Below are 10,896 nucleotides of genomic sequence, written 5' to 3'. Positions count from 1 at the left end.
GTTTGGGCGGGGGGGGGGGGGGGGGCTGTGTTGCTTTAGCAGTCGAGCTGCTGTTTCTAGACACCATTTGTCGCATGGTATTCTCCTGGGAATCAGCAAATGTGACGTGTGCTGCTTATCATATGAGCCCACACTTCTTAGAGAGAGAGAGATTTCCTGAGAGGACGTCAGGGACCGGATCTTCCAGGGAGCTTCCAGGGTTCCTGCTTAACTTAAATGTAACTTCCCAGGAGAAATGACTAGGGCCAAAGGGACAGAAACTTTCCATGCATCAAATGTCCCTGTACACTGTACTGTAACTCAGCCCCTTGAGAGACRCTGACCTGAAAGAGAGAGATAGAGGAAAGAGAGACACCTGGGTCCTCTGTGACCTGACCTGGACTGAGGGGAAAACACAATGTACTTCCGACAGCTACAAATCGAGCACTTAAGCCAGAGTCCCTGCAACCCTTTTCCACTGAGTGGAGTCTTGGAGCGGGACAAAATGGAATGTAAGCACAGACACTGAGGCTGGTGTGTGGGTGTCCCTCACCTGTCCCCACTCCGTCACTGAGCTCTCTGTCACTGAGCTCTCTGTCACTGATCTCTCTGTCACTGAGCTCTCTCTCTCTCTCGCTCTCTCTCTCTCGTCAGCAGAGAGAGGAGTGCTCTCACGGAACATGGAGTGCCCACTCAGGCTGAACTGATTTCTCTCCAGCTGTGGGTGAGATCCAGGGACGGAGTGAGTGTGTTGTGTGTGTCACATTGAGTGTCTCACAGGGGGACACAGATAGTATGTACAGAAAGGTGGAGGTGTAAATGGGTGGGTGATGTGTGTGTGGGAGAGAGATAGATCTGACCTGTGTTTCTCAGCCACAAACAACTGCAAGACGTCTGACAGTCAGCGCCTTATCTTCTCCAAGGGGGTTGGAAATCTCCTCTGTCTTTTCCCCGCTTAAGGCACGGCTCACTGAATGTGACTGTGAGACTGGAGGGGGGAGGAACACTGGGAGATATTTACACCAGTAGCACAGCAGGAGGCACATTCTGTAGCCTGACACCATACAGTACAGTATGCATTACTGATACATACAGAAATAGTTGTGTACAAGAAAGAAAGGCTTTACACATTCAGTATTACTGTAAACACTCTGCTGTATGAACAATACTCAAGAGGAGCACTGCCCATAATCTTGGAATGGTGGGTGGAAACGTAGGGGAAAAGGCAACATGTAAATGTTGCTCCTCAATAGGGAACCCAGTTTCTCACTGTGTGGAGGATCAGGATAACCTCACCCTGGAATCCTAACTATGTGGAATGGATCTCTCCCTGGAGCTCCCCATGGACTCACTGTGGGGGAGACCAGCCCAGGGATGGAGGTCAAATGTTCTCCAGGAGTTCTGGTATACATTATGTGGAGTGCCAGGAGTTTTTCCTGGCTGTGTGATCTGACCAGGAAAGACTTGGCCTTAGTTGTGACTATAACTAGGGCCCAGATTTTTTTCTGGCCAGGTCCCATGATCTGGAAATAACTCCTGGCCCTAAATGCATTGTAATCGCAATTGTTAGTGTAAAAACAAGAAATGGCCAATCTGGTCTGGCCACTGGTCTTCATGGCACATCCAGTCCACAGAGTGAGACAGACTCAGACCCTGCCACTTAGCCATATTCTACATGGGGGTGAGAGTCAGCCAGTGCAGAGAGAAAGCGATTCTCTGTCCCAGAAACTAGTCATGTACAAAAGTTACGCTGCTTCGCTCCCTAATGTATAATTCAGCACTAGGAAGGCATTCTCTCTGTCCTCCGGAATCGACTCGGTTTTTAAAGTTACTTTCTGTGTTTTCCAAGTCCTCCTCTACTTCCTGTTGCTGAAAGCATGGATTCAATTGTTTATACTTTTGGTTTTTAATAAAGTGCAAGTGCTTTAAGTCGTTGTGGGTGTGCATGTCTGCATGCATTTGTTTGTTTCTGTGAATCTGTGTACGTGCGTGTGTTTGGTAGATTGAGTGCTGAAAGTATAGGGAGCCGTAAAAGTGACAGAATATGAGTGGAATCAGAAATATTTGATTTGAATGCCACAGAAGTATAACTCACAGAACATTCTTCCCCAAAAGCAAAAGCAGGTCTGGAGGAGGAAGCTCACAGCTCTGTGACTGACGTGATGGTGGGAACTCTGGAGATGTGAGAACAGTATAAGCTCCCAGTGAGATTCTGGAGGTTATCAGGAAGATACACATCTCTCCTGCAAGGTCACAGCTGTAGTTTTATTCACATCCAAAACATCTCTAAATGGAATGTAAGGCAGGGATCAGGGAGATAATTGGGCCTTAGCAGAGGTGTTCACCCAGCAACAATATTCATACACCAGTAACTATGGGATTTCCTGAACTCTGTAACCAACACCACCATTTCCAGGAACAGAGGTGCAGCTAACATTCCAGTACAATGAAGTCAACTAGAGAATACAGCACGTTCCATCGGAATCACTGTTGTCCAGACATACTGTAGACTGTGGTACTGTACTAGGCTGAGTCAGGACAGGAGAGCCCCAAACCTCCTCAGCCTGGCACAGGATGGGCTGCTAGGAGCCAGGACTTCCAGGACTGGTAGGCTTTACTCAGCTGAAAGCACACAGCTTAGCAGGGGAGACTGACTCACATGGTCTCTCTGTCAGGGACTTCCACCTGGGGCACGCACGCACGCACGCACGCACGCACGCACGCACACACACACACACACACACACACACACACAAGGAAGCTCCTGCCATGTTGAGGCCCAGATTGCAGGACATGTGTCTGTTGCCTACCAAGCGTTTGCATTGTCATTGTGGGTTACTTCATCATTGGGTTCAATCACCATCAGAGCTGTGCTTGGGGGCACAGATGGCTCCTGTGTGCTCTGTTTGTTTGTCTGAGCCTCTTTGTCAACGTCTCTAATTAGAATAAGGAGAAACAGTATGCTGCTTCCCAACAGGAAGTGAGATGCAGCATTACACTCCATTTAACTTCACAAGAGCTCAKACAGGAGCTCCGCCTATCACGTGCACATGCACACACACCGACGGTCAAACGTGCATGCGCACGAACACACACCCACACTCACTAACACACACACTTCAACTTTCCCTGGCAAACACACTTGGATGGATATGCTCTCTCACTTCGTAACGGTTTTCCTAGAAAGAGTACCYAACTGTGTGCCGTTTAAATGTGTGCCGTTTATACTGAACAAAAATATAAATGCAACTTGTAAAGTGTTGGTCCCATGTTTCATGAGTTGAAACATGGGACCAATTGTGACGGTGGGGTTATGGTATGGGCAGCCATAAGCTACTGACAACAAACACAATTGCATTTTATCGATGGCAATTTGAATGAACAGAGATACCGTGACAAGATCCTGGGGCCCATTGTCGTGCCATTCATCCYCCGCAATTAACTCATGTTTCACCATGATAATGCACAGCCCCATGTCACAAGGACCTGTACACAATTCCTGGAAGCTGAACATTTCCCAGTTCTTTCATGGCCTGCATACCAGACATGTCACCCATTGAGCATGTTTGGGATGCTCTGGATCGATGTGTACGACAACGTGTTCCAGTTCCTGTCAATATCTAGTAACTTCAAACAGCTATTTAAGAGTTGTGGGATAACATTCCACAGGCCACAATCAACAGCCTGATCAACTCTATGCAAAGGAGATGCAAAGTGTCACGCTGCATGAGGCAAATGATACTGACTTTTTCTGATCCACAACACAATTGTTTTTAAAGGTATTTGTGACCAACAGATGCATATCTATATTCCCAGTCATGTGAAATTCATAGATTAGGGCCTAATTAATTAATTTAAATTGACTGATTTCCTTATATGAACTGTAAGTCGATCAAATCTTTGAAATTGTTGCATGTTGTGTTAATATTTTTGTTCATTATAAATGCCTGTCCTATTGTCATTGGATAAAATAGGGTGGGACCATGAGACGTGACAGTGTGGTTGTGTTGAGCATAAACTGTTCAAGTATTCAGTTACTACGTGATCCAAACTCAGGTGTTCCCAAAAAAATTTGGCCCGTGACCCCAATTTGATATAAAAAATGTTTTGTGACCCCACCATGTAAAAAAAGTAATGCAATCAACAGCCATTGTATACTTTTTATTGTTATTGMMYRTATGACAGTTTATTACAAATCAGTCTGCCTGTACTTTTGACAGTATTTCAGTCTGAAGGGAGTATGGTTTGAAGTAAATGAAATGCATCAGAAAGGTATTGGGAAATTCAGAAGATCAGGGCCTGGTCTTGTCTACTCTGTTTTAATGAYTCATGCGTGGCTTGTGGGCATGGTAGAAGGAAACAGAAGACACATACAGTACATGTTTCAGAAGACACATACATGTTTCAGGGTACTGGCATAACCCCAGTTCTATGAACCAAGTTACTCTCCCGACCTCATTTTCAAACCAGGCGACCCCTAGTTTAGGAAACGCTGTCCCAACTGCTGTGTATGTACAGTATGTCAGGCTGCATTCTCTTCCCTGCCGTACCTACCGTGCCAAATCAAAGCAATGACATGAGGAGCTGACTGAGCCTAGCTATAGTTAATGGGAACAGACCAGGGTACAAATCAGATGATCAGATGCAGCCAACGCTTGCACCCCACCCCCATCCTCCACTGATATACTGTCCATACACATGGATACACATGGACACATGCACACTTGGCTGCATAAACAAGCAGGCAGAAACAATGTGCTCTAGATTGCATGAAGTGTTACTGTAGTCTCTGCAGCAGCACATTGTGTGAATGGAATATTCTGCACAATGAGGGCCGAGAATACACAGTGTTGACTCAGGAAAAGTTCTCATCTCATAAATAGTTAAAAAGCTGGGCTTTTAAAAGAATTGGTTAACCTGTGCCCTGCAAGTTTGGCGGTCTACAAAATATGCATTCAGGGAGGTGGAAATTAGCTTTTCTGGGCTGCCTAGTACTTAATAACTATGGCTCTGGCCTGGAGAATGTGGCCTATAAGCATGCCTGGTTAACTTTGAGATGAACCTGCTCTGAACCTACACTGAACCTGCTCTGCTCACATAGACTTCTCTCTACCTCTACCCAACACACACAACACCTCATCCTTTACACTGTTGACCATTATCATCACGTTATACAGTTCCATTAACAGCAGAGTTGTCATCACTATGGAGAGAAAAGCCATAGCACAATGAGTTAAAGCTGGTGAACCTTACCTTACTTTCAGTGATTCAGCCGTTCTAGTCCATGATCAGAATGAAACTACCCACAATGATCAATCAACATTACGGCATTACAGCAATTACTGTCTGGCCGGCAACATCAAATTTGAAAGGCCTAATCCTCATTCAGTAATAAACACTCTAGCAATATAAGTCATGAGCAATATAACTACTGACCTTGTCATTTACTGCTGCTTAAAATGACAGCTAGGTCACACTGCAATGACAGCTAGGTCACACTTTGAGCTGAGGCTGGGGTCCTATGTGGCCTCAGTTTGGTAGAGTATGGCGCTTGCAATGCCAGGGTTGTGGGTTTGATTCCACGGGCACCAGCAAGAAAATGTATGCACTTCGTCTACAGTAAGTCGCTCTGTATAAGACACTTGCTAAATGACTAAAATGTCAAGAAAATAAAAGAATGTAAGGCCAGAGTGTGCTTGTTGAGGAAGTTTGAGGTATAGCTGTCAGCTACCGTGCCTGCAGGGAGGCCACGTTTAGGTTTGGTTGTGGAGCAAACCAAAATTGGTTCTGTAAAGGTTCCCAGTTACATTTGGTTAGGTTGTGCAAATATTCTCTTAACACAAAAAACTTGTCTCGTTGTGATGATTATAGAATGTTTGTATAAACATTTGCCTGATGTTCCTAAGTACACATTTAATCGTTTCATGTGGTGGGACATTATAAGAGTTCCCCCCCCCAAAAAAGAGTTCCCAAACACCAAAAACTGTCCACTTGTGATGATTATTTAAATGTTTCTATTAGGTTGCAAAAAAAAACTACATTTGCCTGATGTTGCAATAACATTCCCAGAACAATTACTTTGTTTCTTTAAAAGTTCTTAAAACATTTATTTAGTTGTGGGAACATTGTGGGGATATGACAAAAGATAGGTTCTAAAACACAAAACTGTCCATTGGTGCTGACATTCAGATAATGTTTGTATCCGGGTGCACAAAACATTCCTTTGATGTTGCAAGAATGTTAGCAGAACAGCCTTTCAGAGTTCTTTTAAAGGTTCCCAGAAAATGTAATTAGGTTTTGGGAACAGTGTGGGTGCATTACAAGAGATAGGTCCCAAAACACAAAATATGCATGGTTGTGATGAAATTCATACAATGTTTAAGTTAGGTTGCACAGGACATTCCCTTAATGCGTAAAGAATTAAATAAGGACAGTTTTTATGACGTTCGTAGACTATTCCATTGATTTTAACGAACGTCATAAATACAGCCTCATTGCTGCAACTCCCACCGGCTCGGGAGGCATATGTCGAAGTCATGCTCCGTGCCTTAGACTGCTGCACCACTCGGGGGGCCCTTTCCAAGGATATCCCCCCCCCCCCCACACACACACTCCTAAATATGAGCCTTTTTGCAGACAAGCTGATATTCAGTCCCATAGACACTCAGATCCCCTATGTACTTGAACACCAGTTAATAGTTCACTGTTCTGACTGGTTCTTTCATTCAGCTGACAGCAGCACTGATCTCTGACCCTTTCACGATGAAGGTCATTGAAAAGCCTGCTCACGTCTCGTCTTCACACATTCCAGGCAGTGAGAACACATTTACTGTACACACAGAGACAGTAAGAAGGCTGCAGAGAGCAGAGTGTACACAATGTAATCTCCTGTAATCTCCTAGTCTAGTAAAGGCACATGTCTTGCTGTTATTCCCTCTGTAGGCTTTCCACCTCCTTCATAGAAACAGGCTGCTCGTCGAACATCTTATTCCACAATTATGGGCATTAATATGGAGTTGGTCCCCACTTTGCTGCTATAACAGCCTCCACTCTTCTGGGAAGTGTAATGTGGTGCGTGCTGGTGGCAGGGAAGTCAGGCGCAGGAGAATGAACTTGGTAAAAACGGAGCTGTTTAATAAACATCAAAACCTCCAAAAACCAAAGTATACAAAATAACAAATAGAGGGTGCAAAATCCATCGCACACCAGAAATAACAATAAACACCTACATACAACAAACAATCTCCGACAAGGACATGAGGAGAAACAGAGGGTTAAATACACAACATGTAACTGATGGGATTGGAACCAGGTGTGTAGGAAGACAAGACAAAACCAATAGAAAATGAAAAATGGATCAATGATGGCTAGAAGGTCGCTGACGTCGACCGCCGAACACCGCCCGAACAAGGAGAGGGACCGACTTCGGCGGAAGTCGTGACAGGAAGGCTTCCACTAGATGTTGGAACATTTCCGCGGGGACTTGCTTCCATTCAGCCACAAGGGCATTAGTACACTGATGTTGGGCGATTAGGCGTGGCTTGCAGTCTGCATTCCAATTAATCTCAAAGGTGTTTGATGGAGTTGAGGTCAGGGTTCTGTGCAGGCCAGGCAAGTTCTTCCACACCGATCTCGACAAACCATTTCAGTATGGACCTGCTTTTGTGCATTGGCATTGTCATGCTGAAACAGGAAAGGGCCTTCCCCAAACTGTTGCCACAAAGTTGGAAGCACAAAATCATCTAGAATATCATTGTATGCTGTAGAGTTAAGATTTCCCTTCACTGGAACTAAGGGGCCTAGCCTGAACCATGAAAAACACCCCCAGACCATTATTCATCCTCCATCAAACTTTACAGTTGGCACTAAGCATTCGGGCAGGTAGCGTTCTCCTGGCATCCACCAAACCCAGATTCGTCCGTCGGACAGCCAGATGGTGAAGCGGGATTCATCACTCCAGAGGACGCGTTTCCACTGCTCCAGAGTCCAACGGTGGTGAGCTTTACACCACTCCAGCCGATGCTTGGCATTGAACATGGTGATTTTATGCTTGTGTGTGGCTGCTTGGCCATGGAAACCCATTTCATGAAGCTCTTGACGAACAGTTATTGTGCTGACGTTGCTTCCAGAGGCAGTTTGGAACTCGGTAATGAGTGTTGCAACATAAGAGAGATAATTTTTACGTGCTACACGCTTCAGCAGTCCCATTCTGTGAGCTTGTGTGGCCTACCACTTCGTGGCTGAGCCGTTGTTGCTCCTAGACATTTCCACTTCACAATAACAGCACTTACAGTTGACTAGGGCAATTCTAGCAGGGCAGAAATTTGACGAACTGACTTGTTGGAAAAGTGGCATCCTATGACGGTGCCATAATGAAAGTCACTGAGCTCTCCTGTACTGCCAATGTTTGTCTATGGAAACTGCATGGCTATGTGCTCAATTTTATACACCTGTCAGCAACGGGTGTGGCTGAAATAGTCGAATGCACTAATTTGACGGGTGTCCACATACTTTTGTACATATAGTGTATGAACTGAACATAGACCAGCCTAAACACTACATTTAAACAAATGCATGCAATCATTTACACATGTGAACCTGACCCAAACGCAGATATCCTGTACATGATAGCACAAATGCGCTCAACCATGCACACAACCACATAAGGACAAGGCCTGCTGTCATGCACATAGTCTAGAACTCAAATGCAGAACTATACACATATGAAGACCACATATACAAATACATTACGCAACACTAGTATGTCCTCATTCTGTCCTCCCCAACAGTCTGTAAATCGTATCTCATTCTATCTATGCACATCATATTCCACTTAATCCTTGTTTATTCTGTGTAGGCTAAGGCTCACGCACATCTGATAAATCATGGCGTCCAGTTCATCACACTGTGTGCTCCTCCACAGCACCCTGATCCAGTTGGAGGAACAAACAGAAGACATAAGCTGTTGTTGTTCCCTAGCTACGTTGTTTTTAGCCATCGACCCTGCAGCCTCTCTCTCCTCTGCCTTAACACCATTACATCGTTAGGGAGGGACGATTACATCATTTGGGCGGAATATGCGGAATATATGAATGGTTATGTCTTTTCAAGACAGATTAGAGATGAGGTCATGRTGTTAACCGCAGCGTTATGGTATGCATGGCTTTGTCATGTGAGGATGTCTACCGCGGTTCCTTGACACAGCTTGGATTATGAAAAACAGATTGTCCATTCAAATGTGTAAACCCTTTGGAAAATAGTGTGTTCAGCCTGTCACAAGTATTTTACACTATTTTACCCTCTTTGGAAAAGGGTATTCAATGCACAATTCATATACTTTCCTTCTACACCTCACTTGACAAGTGTTTTCACTGATTCAAATTCAGCATAAAAACGGCAATGGAGAAAAAACATTTCAAACCATTTTTAGATGTTTCCAGAGCATTCTAATGCAGCTTCCTGAAATAGCTCAATGTCTCTTGGTAGAAGTTACAATTTAAGCACTTTAATAAAAACAATTGGCCTTGTCAATGTACAGTGCAAGTCTAATGAGTTCATGGCTCCATAACGGGAAAGAGCATTCATCAAGCACTACATTTTAACTCTGCATTGTTGGAATAGGACCCGTAAGTTATTTATGAGGCAGCTCTAGAGGGAAAGGGGCCCAACTATAGTCTTATTGAAGGGTAATTAGATCCATGTTATCTCCCACTCTACACTCAAAGACTTGATCATGGACACTGTTACTGACACTTGTGGATGCTTCGCGTGATGTATTGTTGTCTCTACCRTTTTGCCCTTTGTGCTGTTGTCTGTGCCTAACAATGTTTGTACCATGTTTGTCCTGCTACCTTGTTGTGCTGCTGCCATGTTGCTACCTTGTTGTTGTTGTGTTGCTACCATGATGTGCTACTATGCTGTTGTTGTCTTAGGTCTCTCTTTATGTAGTGTTGTCTCTCTTGTCATGATGTGTGTGTTGTCCTAAAAAAATGATATCCCAGCCCTTTGTTAGGCTGCCATTGTAAATAACAATTTGTTCTTATTTGACTTGCCTAGTTAAATAAAGGTTAAATAAAAACTAAAAATAGATTAGATTGAGGCAGAATGAACAGCCATTGTCTGATGAGCCTCCAAATGTCAATTCAAATCCTACACATCTGTCCTCATATCCCTTGGGCGTACTTTGAATGAATTTGTGTACAGTATAAATATGTATTCAAAATCTGAAGTATTGCATATTGAATTTTGTGGCAGTCGAGGTCCTTAGATGTTACATAGTCATTGTAACAACACGTTGTCCAATCCATAACGCTCAGCTGTGTCATTTAGGCGGAGGTTCCTTTCAACAGAACACCACCCAACATAGGACGGCCGACGTCATGTCAGAGTTGGATGGTAAATGTTCCAATAAATGTTGATTTATGGTCCCCTACCAGCCATTTCCCCGGCAGTGGCATCCATCCCCTCAAAAGTGGGTCACATGTGAAAGTAATGGGGGCTGTGAAACAGGACAGAGCAACCCCATAAATAATAGAGAAGGGAAAGCAAGGCGGTGTTAGCCGCAGCGGGCATATTCCTTTGTCTGTAATCACATTTGTAGGCCCAGCTTTGTCAGGCAAATCCGTCGAGGTTTTGTGTCTAATGGTGTCTTTCCATCAAGGCGTAAGTCTGATTCACGACTCTGGAGTGACAGCCCATTGTCTCCTCCCTGAACCCAGAATCCTCAGGGTTTTCTCAAGCTGTCAGCGTGTGTATCCACGGGCTCATTAAGCTGATGACGGGATGGAGATTTTGTGGGGAGAAGAGCAGGCATGGCTGAATGCAAACAGCTCAAAGCTCTCCATCAATCTAATTGTGTGAGAGACTGTGCTGCTGATATCACCAAGGAGATATCACGGAGAGCAGCGCTCAAATGTG

General features: G+C 44.5%; 1 protein-coding gene and 1 long non-coding RNA gene across 4 annotated transcripts in view; both read right to left on the bottom strand.

The window, feature by feature from the left end:
- The window catches only part of LOC139029381 (uncharacterized), a 235,317-nt gene that overhangs the window by 159,507 nt on the left and 64,914 nt on the right, over positions 1–10,896 (bottom strand). The window lies entirely within an intron of this gene.
- The window catches only part of LOC111981621 (paralemmin-1), a 29,242-nt gene that overhangs the window by 15,827 nt on the left and 2,519 nt on the right, over positions 1–10,896 (bottom strand). Inside the window, exon 1 of one of the 3 annotated variants that reach the window (XM_024012992.3) lies at positions 840–931. The exons of the other annotated variants lie outside the window; for them this stretch is intronic. The gene's annotated coding sequence lies outside the window, so the exon portion shown is untranslated. Of the gene's footprint in view, positions 1–839; positions 932–10,896 lie in introns of those variants that run through there. 3 annotated transcript variants of the gene reach the window in all.

This window comes from Salvelinus sp. IW2-2015, linkage group LG20 (genome assembly GCF_002910315.2).
Source record: "Salvelinus sp. IW2-2015 linkage group LG20, ASM291031v2, whole genome shotgun sequence".
NCBI lineage: Eukaryota > Metazoa > Chordata > Actinopteri > Salmoniformes > Salmonidae > Salvelinus > Salvelinus sp. IW2-2015.
The sequence above is the reverse complement of the archived record's forward strand: the minus strand, read 5'-3'. Positions and strand labels throughout refer to the sequence as shown.